Raw genomic sequence first — 10,097 nt, forward strand, 5'->3', positions numbered from 1 at the left:
TGAGCGAAATTAGTCAGAGGCAAAAGGACAAATATTGTATAAGACCACTATTATAAGACCTTGAGAAATAGTGTAAACTGAGAAGAATACATACTTTTGTGGTTACGAGGGAGGGAGGGAGGGAGGGATGGTGGGAGAGGGTTATTTACTGATTAGTTAGTAGATAAGAACTACTTTAGGTGAAGGGAAGGAAAATACTCAATGCAGGGAAGATCAGCTCAACTGGACTGGACCGAAAGCAAAGAAGTTTCCGGGATAAACTGAATGCTCCAAAGGTCAGCGGAGCAATGGCGGGGGTTTGGGGACTATGGCTTAAGGGGACTTCTAAGTCAATTGGCAAAATAATTCCCTTATGAAAACATTCTGCATCCCACTCTGAAATGTGGCGTCTGGGGTCCTAAATGCTAACAAGCGGCCATTTAAGATGCATCAATTGGTCTCAACCCACCTGGATCAAAGGAGAATGAAGAACACCAAGGTCACACGATAACTATGAGCCCAAGAGACAGAAAGAGCCACATGAACCAGAGACTTACATCACTCTGAGACCAGAAGAACTAGATGGTGCCCGGCCACAACCGATGACTGCCCTGACAGGGAGCACAACAGAGAACCCCTGAGGGAGCAGGAGAACAGTGGGATGCAGACCCCAAATTCTCATAAAAAGACCATACTTAATGGTATGACTGAAACTAGAGGAATCCCGGCGGTCATGGTCCCCAAACCTTCTGTTGGCCCAGGACAGAAACCATTCCTGAAGACAACTCATCAGACATGGAAGGGACTGGACAATGGGTAGGAGAGAGATGCTGATGAAGAGTGAGCTACTTGTATCAGGTGGACACTTGAGACTGTGTTGGCATCTCCTGTCTGGAGGGGAGATGGGAGGGTAGAGAGGGTTAGAAACTGGCAAAATTGTCACGAAAGGAGAGACTGGAAGGGCTGACTCATTACTCATTAGGGGGAGAGTAAGTCGGAGTAAGGTGTATATAAGCTTATATGTGACAGACTGACTTGATTTGTAAACATTCACTTAAAGCTCAATAAAAATTATAATAATAAAAGAAAGAAAATACGGGGGAAAAAAAATTCTCATGGATTAACTCATCAAACTTTAGCTGCAGCAGTATACAAACCCAGACTACATCAAACAAATTCCTTCCTTAAGAAAACTTTCAAATTTCTTGCCTTTGGGATGTATTTCTCATTTTACAATCCTTCAGTACACAAATAGAAACCCGCAATACATATAAATATATACTTTTTTCTGTGGCATACTACCTTTCTATTTGACCTCCTTTCAACATTCTATAACGCTGAACAATCATCTAAATTCTTTTTCCATCCTTACCTCTTTTTCATCTCGGTAATTTTCTGCACCTTCCCTCTAGCCTTCTACAACTTTCTATATCCATCCAAATTCTTTTACTAAAACACATTTCATATATTTAATCTAGCCTTCGTTACTTAAGGAAATGTTGGAAACTGCTTTTAAATTCACATATGACAAAGCGTAAAAAATTCTGCAGAGCAAGTTCCTTTTCATTAATTCTTGGGAATATTAAAAATATTAGGATTACTCAATTTCTGTAGATGCTCATTTATCATCAGACCCATCACAGTAAGTTCTTTGAAGAGATATTATAATATAATTTAGTAATACCATATGGAGGTTGGAAATTATTGTATTTTCACAGTGTTGTCTTTGGCATGCAGTGTAGGATCTTTAGAGAAATAATTTGTCCTTTTTTAAGGCTTTGCTACACCAATTAAAAAAAGTTATTTTATTTTCAGGTGTGTTTTTAAACAGAGCCATTGATACCAAAGTTTCTTAGGTTAGTTATTAAAAGCCTAGATTATGAAACAGGAGTAAGAGAGAAATGAGCTGAAATTTTAGAAAGCCCTATGAAAAAAACTTTAAAGTGCTCAAGAGGAAACATGTCACTTTGAGGACGAAGGTGCACCTGACTGAAGCCATGTTCTTTTCAATTGCCTCATATGCATGTTTAGTTGGATGGATTTTATTCAGATATTTTGACTAAAGCTGAAAATTAAACAAAAGGTTGCCCAGAGGAAAGAAAAGACAAGTGCAAGTAGGAACTCATTTTCCCAAAGTGATCACTGAAATTCTAAATTAGTGTATTAGGACAGATTTTAAAAGGCACTTGAAAGAGAGGTTTCTTGCCTAGTTTCATTGAAAAGAAAGTAAGTTCAGTCAGCTTTGTTATCAGAACCAAAAGGAGGAGCAGCTGACAATTCAACAGAGGGGAGTAGGAGTTGAAATTTAACTCTGCAATTTTTTATTCTGTTTAGTAACTTACAGACAGTGTCTTGCAAGAAAGTAAAACCAAAAAACAAAAACTGTCTAGAGGGAGCTCAAATAAAAATCCAAATACAAACTTTGACTTGCAAGAATCAAAACAACAAGAACAAAAAACTAAACAAGAACCCAACAAACAATAAAAACTTCAAGAACCAGAAGAAACCTACACTAAAACTCAAAAAACTTTGATCCAAGAAAGCAGAGCTCGTTTTCAAGAAGTTATTAAGCAGACTCTGAGAAATCATGGCATTGGAGACCAGGGTCTGGGTCCTCAGCATCTCAGTTGCCTAAAAGATAATGCACCATCAAATCCCACTTGTGACACCAGATAAGTAAAAGTGCAAGCTAACAAGAATTCTGTAAGGAGAGAAATGATAGATTTTACTGTAGAATAGAAAACAACCAAAGCAACAGCCCAGTTTGGAGGCAGCACTGAGAAGTGCCCCCATGTTGCAGTAGCACTGGGAGGTGCTCCAAACTCTGAAAAGGGAGGAAGGTTTTTATACCTGAGGGCTGGGTGTTACACATGTGTCACATATGAGTCACAAGTAAAGTTTTCACAAGCTCAGTTAATCATCATGGACTTTCTGTGTGCAACCTGTGTACATAAACAACTTTCTAGGGAGCATATGGACATTACCTTCCTGGAACATTCTATTGCTTTTTTATTCATGAACTACGACTTTGTCATACATCAGCTACAAGTGTTCTTTCTGAGAACAAAACATATTTATCATAGTATGACTACATGGTTGTTCACTCAAGAGGTGGAGGGTACACATATGCTGAAAGAAGAGGACAAAGGGGACATAAGACAAAGGGAAGTTTGGATTCAAATCTGTGTCAGTTACACTCTGCCTTCTCCACCTTGGGTTCCCTATTGCCAGCTTTCCTGTCCCCTCCTGCCTTCTAGTCTTTGCCTCTGTGCTGTTGTGCCCCCTGTAGTCTTGTTTTGTTTCATGGGCCTGTCTAATCTTTGGCTGACGGGTGAACCTCAGGCATGACTGCATTACTGAGCAGAAAGGATTTCGGGGGGCCATGCTCTCAGGGTTTCTCCAGTCTCTGTCAGGCCTGTAAGTCTGGTCTTTTTTGTGATTGACAATTTTCGTCTACATTTTTCTCCAGCTCTGTCCCAGACCCTCTATTGTGATCTCTGTCAGAGTGGTCAGTGGTGGTAGCCAGGCATCATCTAGCTGTACTGGACTCAGTCTGGTGGTAGATGTGGTTCGTTAGTCCTTGGGGCTAATCTGTCTTGTTTTAGTCTTCTTCATTCTTCCTTGCTCCCAAAGGGGAGAGACCTGTGGTGTATCTTAGATGGCTGCTCATAGGCTTTTAAGACCCCAGATGCTAATACCCAAAGTAGAACATAGAAGATTTTCTTTATAAACTATGTTATGCCAATTTAGCTAGATGTAACCAGGGACCATGGTTCCCACAGCCCTCAGCCCAGCAGTTCACTCCCTCAGGGAGTTTGGATTTGTATGGAGCTTCCATGACCTTTTTACATGACATTTTTTAAGGCCACTTTTATTCTGATAAAATGAGTGGATGATGGGTTTTAAGCAGTGAAGTAACTCCATGTGACTATGTTTTTTAAAGCATCCCTTTGCCAGTTCTGTGGAGAATGTTTTTTACAGGGTTTTTTACAGAGAGAAGAATAAATACTGGAGATTTGTTAAGTCCCTTTCCTCGTGCTACATGTGAGAAATGACAATGGCTTGAACGTGACATCCCCCCCTAAAAAAGTCAAACTCATTGCTATGGAGTTGACTCAGCCAAGTAGCGACCCTATAGGACAGAGCAAAACTGCCCCCAATAGAGTTTCCGAGGAGTGTTGGTGGATTGAAATTGCCAGCCTTTTGGTTAGCAGCCATAGCTCTTAACCACTGCTCCACCAGGGTTCTGGGCATGACCTAGGGAGCCTTAAATTTATATAGGTGCCTTGCCAGAAGTAGCGAGGCTGAATAAAGTCCAAGGGCTAGAGTCTATTTTTATACAAAAGTTTCTTAAGGGGTAGTAGATAATGCTGGATTCCTTTTTGTGTGAACATTTAAAATCATTATGAAAAGTTCCAGAAAGAAATGAGAGACAGTACACACAGAAACTCATTGTTTCATTGTTTCCCATACGTAGGGGAGGGATGTTCCACCAAAGGTACTTTATCTTAGCCTACAAAGAGGCTATGCTATAGGGAAATTATGCTCGCACAAAGCAGTGTATTGCAACTTCCTCGTGACTGACCTGACAACCCATTCCAAGTCGCTAAAGCAAGAGTGGATGTTCCCAGATTGTTCCCAATGAAATATCCCCCTAGCAACTAAATGGTTACAGAGCCAGGGAAGACTCCTTAAACCAATCATGTATTCCCATATGATATGTTTCTGACCTTTGACAATAGTGTAATTTTTCTTAATTTACTTCCTTCTGTAGTAGTATATTAGAGACTCCCTGATTGTGATTCAGTGGATTCTGTTAGTCTCTTGTGTCTGGTGCACACTGGCACATCTCTCATTGCAATGATCACCTTTGTATATGTTTAAGAAATATCTCTTTTCATGAAATTTGATTCTGGGGTCTTTTTCTCCAACGCCAGACAAGATGGTGGCTGTCAAGAGTAATAAGAAGTAGTCAGAGTCTGGATATATTTTGAAGATAGAAGAGAAATTCCTGACAAACTGGATGTGAGATATGAGAGAGAGAATAAAATAAATGATGACTTCAAGGTCTTTTAGCCTGAAAGAGTGAAAAAATTGAGTTGCAATTAATGGAAATATGAAAGACTGTATATAGTAGGATTATTAGAGAAAAATGGGAGTTCAGTTTTACACATGCCAACTTTTAGATGCCTAGTATAAAACTTCCAAGTGGTAATGTCAAAGAATCAGTTGTATATACAAGATGTGAGGTTCATGGAGTGGTCTAGAACGCAGATACATATTTGTGAGTTGTAGGCATATAAACCAAAAAACCAAACCCGTTTTCATCAAGTGGTTAAGGGTTTGTCTACTAGCCAAAGGGTCACCAGTTCAAACCCACCAGTCACTCCATGGGAGAAAGATGTGGCAGTCTGCTTCCAGAAAGATGATAACCTTGGAAACCCTATGGGGCAGCTCTAATGTGTTGATGATTGAAAGCATGAGAATGGGTGAGATTACCAGGGAGGGAGTAAGTATAGAGAAAATGTTCAAGGACCAATCTGTGGGACATTCTCCTATAGGATGGGTGAGGAGAGGTGACACCAACAAAAACTATTGAGAAGAATGAGCCAGTGAGGTAGAAAGGCAGTCAGGACAGCCGTGTCTTGGAAGTTGGAAAAAAAAAAAGAAGTTTTCAGATAGTGTTTACTGACATTGAGAAGTCTTATTTCCTTAGGGAGACTGTTACAGGAATACCACAATTGTTTTCTTTAAGAAGCAGAAGTATATTTTCTCACAGTGTAGGAGTCTGGAAGTCCAAATTCAGGGCACAGCTCTAGGGGAATTCTTTCTTTCTGTTGGCCCTGGGGGAAGATCCTTGCCTCAGTTTCCATAGCCTCAGAGTTCCTGGGGTCCTTGTTAACCCTCACATGTGCTTCTGTCTTCCTCAGTTTGTCCTCCTTTGTCACAGGGCCTAATCTGTTCTTTTTGTATCTCAAAAGTCATTACACTTAAGACATACCCTACACTGATTATGACCTCATTAACAGAACAAAGAAAACTGGTTCCCCAATGGGAATAAATTCCCAGGTATAGGGGTTTGGATTTCAACACAAATTTTAGGGGAACACAATTGAATCCTTAACAGAAGTCAAGGAAGAGAAGTTCTTGAAAAAGTGAGAAGTCATTGCTAATCTTGACAAGAAGCTTCCATGAACTGGTGGTGTCAAAAACCGGAAAGTAGTGGATTTCAAAACTGGAGCTAGGAAATCTGGATAATTCTCTAGGGGATGTTTTTATAAAGCCATCTGAGAAACAGGGTAGTAGCCAGAGGGACATTTTGGGTCAAGAGAAACCTTGTTAAGTTAGGAGACAGCACATGTGAATATTCGTGGAAATAACACAATAGTCAGGAGACTATCCAGACGTTTCCTGTGTTCATCTGACTTTGGCACCGTTCTAGATCTTGGAGATCCAGAAAAAGAAAAAAAAAAATCTGTCTTCATGGACAGAAATTGTATCATGGACATAAGCCAACTTGTAGGTTAAAAAAATGGAAATATGCATTATATTTGACTGTATTTAATAAGTAGAAACACCATGTTCAAGAGTAGGAAAGCGCATTATAAGGGATGAATAAACACTCAGGTAGAGAAGATAATCAGGTAGAGAAAGTGCTTGACGGCGGCACAGAGTCAGAGTGAGCTGGACCCTGAGAAAGGCACAAGGAAAATGAGATGCTGAGATGCACAGCGACCATCAGAGGCACACCTCATCTCCAAAACCATCTCCATTCTTACCCTGGTTTTCTTCACTCAAATTTCTGTCTGAAGGCTTTATATCACTTGTTCCAAAAAACTGCCCCCTCCCCCGCCCACCGTTAGAGGGGGAACAAAGAGTGTATAGGTGTTACTACTGAGGATTAGGGAAATAAAGTCGACAATTGACCTAGATTTGATATCACAGAGGTTATTTTCAACATGCAGCTGGGTGTACAGTGAGGATAGCAAGATTTTTTTTTTTAATCAGAAAACTTTTCCCCTTGGCCAGTACGGGGATTGAACCCGCGACCTTGGCGTTATTAGCATCACGCTCTAACCAACTGAGCTAACCGGCCACCCGAGGGATAAGATTTTTTTATGTTCAGATACTAGGAAGGTTTTTCACACCTTCTTCACTCATCCAAACGATACTTGCTTTTACATAATCTTAACTATGAATAAATGACACTCCTTTTTCAAGCTTCTCTGTATGTTTTTTTATTTCCTCTTTCCTCACTCCCGCAGAAACAGGCACAAAATCTCTACCTCCAGCAGAGATGAATTCGCTTCTCCTAGGGAAAATAAGAAATTTTGGAGCCGTCGATTTCATCCCAACAGAAATATTACTAGAGAGGGCTCCTTCAGCCTACCCCAGGAAGCAAACCTTTGAGAACGATTCAGACACCTCAGGAGAAGGACCTGGTTGATTTGGTCCCTGCTGACGTCCTGAGAATTCCCCTCCTGACAGGAAGGAACGTCCCGGTGGATCTTCCTTGCCTGTTCCGAAATCCTGGGCAGATGACCCTTCTCTGTGTTCGAGAAAACGCCCTGCAGCGTGGATCTCTGTGGATACTTTTTTTTGTTGTTGTTGTCATTCACCGCTCATGTCCCTCTTTCCTTTCTCTAAGGACGAGGACTGTGTTGTCTCGTTCTTTACTCCTCTAGGGTCCCGGGTGCCTGCACAGCATGGTGGGTTGGTCAATAATTTCAGTTCAAGAATTGGAAAAAGCGTACAGAATATCATCTTGGCTGATAATCAGGTTTTGGAAAAATAAACAAAGGCTCTAGATTTTGCTAACTGGCCAATATATTCTTTTAATCATTGCCTGCAATATTCAAAAAGTGGAGGTCTTGACGCTCAGATTATTTTGGAGGTTTCAAGCTGCTCTTTTCTAGCCACCCCCATAATACATGGACGCTGGAGTGGAGAAGCTCAGACACCACCATCTTCTCCCTACTGATCTGGGGGCACCTGCCATCATACACTAGGTACTGAGTGTGTGGGTCCGCTATACTAAGCGATGCTTAAGGCAAAACCTGGAAAAAGGCGACTCCCTTTACATAAGCAAAAAAGGGAATGTTAAGGGAAGATAGTGAAAACGGCGGGAAGAAGAAAGAAAACAAAAACATATCACAGTTTTCATTTTCCTTCAGTAAATCAAGTAAATGCAACAAGAAACTGTAGACTAACTTAAAAGAACTAGGCATCTGTGAAGCCTAATATAAAGATGTGTGATGTCCCAGGGATGAACAATATAGAGTCCAGTCTTACAAGTCACCCCTCCCCTGTATCTGGCGCGCAGCTTGACATTCCAGGGTCATATCCCTGCAGCTAGCTGCCCGGCCCCTAGTGCGGACTCACGGGCTTCCAGAGTTCGGTCCTGAGGGTCTGGGGCTCCGGTTCCTAAAGGGTAATTTCTTTCCCTAGAGGGGCATACACAAGAGTAATTTCCATGGGACAATACTGAGGAGTTTCTTAAAATTAAATGCTTCATTCCTGTCGCCAGCCCGCCTGTGTTTGTAAAGGAATGGCATCTATGAGGGAAGACTTTGATTGTTATGAATAGTGGAGTTTGCTTGGTCGTTTTAATAGGCAAAAAGTATGAGTGAAAGAAGTGTACCGTCACTGTGAGAATTTCCTGGAGGAAAAGACGGCTTTGAGATTATCCAGCCTGGGGCATCTAGAAAAACTCTATGAGGGAACTTGAGACTGAAGGCCAGTTTCATCGTAATTGCAGTGATTGGGTTTGCCCAATATAGGAAAGGCCTTGCTTGCTATGAAACACGGTGGGAAAACATCTGTTTTCTGAGCTTAGAAATGAACTAATTTTATTCCGGAGATCCTTCCTCCTTACCGAACATATAAAAAGCAACCACCCATTGCCATTAACCGAACATAGAAGAACGTATATATTGTAACCAACGCAAGAACTCTCCTGCCCTCTCTGTTGGTCTGGGCTTGAAAGCAGTACATCTTCTCCCTAGAGACGCTGACACTCAGGTCTTCCCCCACCCATAGCCAGTGCCAGCTCCTCCCCTGCCGGGTTCCTCTCTGTTTCCGAGGTTTCCAAGAGGGTGGAGGCGGGTCTTAAGAGAAGGACCCTGCCCCAAAGATCCCCCTCTGAGTGGATCCGGTGGACGTGTCTCCCTTCAGATTCAGAGCGTGGAATGTACAGGTTTTCTGTCAAGTGAGGACCTCAAAAGCTTACCCGCTTTGAAATCGACCCCTAGGGACTTCCGGTTTCAAATCAAATGTCATCAGGAGTCTCCATCAATTTTTTTCTTCTTTCCGAAGGTCTTGTTCATTTGGTTTAATCAACATGATGTCATTAATATGTTGATAATTTTTAAAAGGGAAAGACTTTAGGGGAATTATTTATATAACTAATGTAAGGCTAAATAAAGCAAATTTTAAAGTATTTTTAAACATAATGATTAACATTAATTTGAAAGAGCTTTCGACAGAACATAGAATAATCTTGGAATATTAAATAGGGCATACCAAGAATATATGAAGATTATTAAATTTTTTCTAATGAAAAATTTCATGGGTAAACACTGTGAATTTCCCAGTTAAAACTCTTGCATGACACGTTGGAAAGAAAGTGTCCACAAACATTTTTGGGATCTTAGGATTCTTACTCTGTCCTATAGGGTCGCTATGAGTCAGAATCGACTCCATGGCCATGGGTTTGGTTTTTTGTTTTTGGTTAGGATTCTTGGAAGGGGATTCTTCCACTGAAAGTATTTGCTGCCCTCCAGTGGGGGTTGGTGTAATGTTGAAAAATAAAAGTTCTTTGGGAAATATTAGCTTAAGTATGAGGCAATGCACCCAAGAAGTCTGGTTGGGTCAAACTTTTGTCTTTTTTGGCTTTTGTACAGCAGGATAAGTCTTATAAGCACATTTACGATTCCTGGGTCATAGTTAGAGAGGCCTGGTGGCTTTGGGTTGTGCAAGTGTGTGTGTCTGTTTTGGGGGCAGGGGGTGTGGAGTATTTGAGAAATCAGTGCAACCAAATGGATTTTGCAGCATGTTTGAAAAGTTTTACGTGTTTTGGTATATGTGTTGCCCACAAATTATGTATCAAAATGTATCAA

At 41.0% G+C, this 10,097-nt stretch overlaps 1 non-coding gene across 1 annotated transcript; it reads right to left on the reverse strand.

Annotated features, from left to right (window-relative positions):
- Nucleotides 1-7,001: 7,001 nt before the first annotated feature.
- TRNAI-AAU (transfer RNA isoleucine (anticodon AAU)) lies at nucleotides 7,002-7,075 on the reverse strand. Its single transcript has one exon. It is a non-coding gene; the product is annotated as a tRNA-Ile (tRNA).
- Between the last annotated feature and the right edge of the window lie 3,022 nt (nucleotides 7,076-10,097).

The sequence above is a fragment of the Elephas maximus genome, chromosome 1, assembly GCF_024166365.1.
Source record: "Elephas maximus indicus isolate mEleMax1 chromosome 1, mEleMax1 primary haplotype, whole genome shotgun sequence".
In the NCBI taxonomy this organism is placed as follows: domain Eukaryota; kingdom Metazoa; phylum Chordata; class Mammalia; order Proboscidea; family Elephantidae; genus Elephas; species Elephas maximus.